Raw genomic sequence first — 1,116 nt, 5'->3', positions numbered from 1 at the left:
AGCCAGCAGCAGGAAGCAGGAGCCCAGCCCCACCCCACCCCCGACTCCCTATCTGTCTCAATCCACCTTAAAAAAACAGACAGACAAAAAGACCCACTAATTTATTATATTGGCCTGTTTCAATCTAGGTTGCTTAGTGTAATCAAAAGATTCTTGGTACCTATTAGCCCTTCTGATTCTTAAAATAAAATGCAGTAGACAACACACTAGGCTGCAGAAAGAGCTATGGACTCTTCTATTGTGTAACTTCAGCAGAAGTGCCTCTTTCATCCATGTTCCAAACAGGTCCATCAGTCTTGACTGACCAATAATGAATAGACAAGGAGTCATGCTTCAAGACTGAATGCAAATTATCTTTGATAGCTTCCCTCCCCTTCAGAGTTGCTTAAGCAATTAGTCTTCTTTATTAGCTGTTCATCCACAAGGTTTCATAAACCATAACACTGAGTTTTAAGCGCACTTAAAAGTGGTCCCTGGAATTTATGCCATATATTTTATTCCTCATTCCCTGTGTTATGAGAGTTAGTCCAGAGCAAGCAGTCATAAAAGATTTTTTTGTAAACAAGAAACCACTTTCATGGCTGTAGTGAATGCTGCTGACATAAATAACTAGAAGCTCTTTATGAATGCAGTACATCTGAATTCAGATGCTACCTATGGGGAGTGAGTTTGGAAGGTAGGCACCTTCATTATGTAGCATGTTTAAAAACTGCCCTTGCTGGGCAAATCCTAATATTTATTTATTTTTTTTAACCAAATATTCAAGGGCTGAAGTCTGCTGAAAATAGCTAAACTTGGAGTACAAAGCAAACCCTGGATGTTCCAGGCACACAGAATGGTGCTGCTTAAATGCATCTGTTATTGGCCCTCTGGGCCTATACATGATGTTTGCCCTGCCTCTACTGCAGTGAGGAGTTATCTCGGAGTACATTTGAGTGGAATTTCAGGATGGATGATGCAGTGGGAAGAAACTTCTCCACACACCTTATTAACCAATACTATTTTAGCAACTATGCCATTGAGACCAGTATAACAGAGACTATGGCACATGTCTGCACTATGATGGTTTCAGCGTATGTTTGGTCATTGAGAATGCTGGAATATGGACTTGAATGG

This window comes from Gavialis gangeticus, unplaced genomic scaffold, assembly GCF_001723915.1.
Source record: "Gavialis gangeticus isolate Ggan-Ray unplaced genomic scaffold, GavGan_comp1, whole genome shotgun sequence".
Taxonomy (NCBI): Eukaryota; Metazoa; Chordata; order Crocodylia; family Gavialidae; genus Gavialis; species Gavialis gangeticus.
This window is presented reverse-complemented; position numbering follows the sequence as displayed.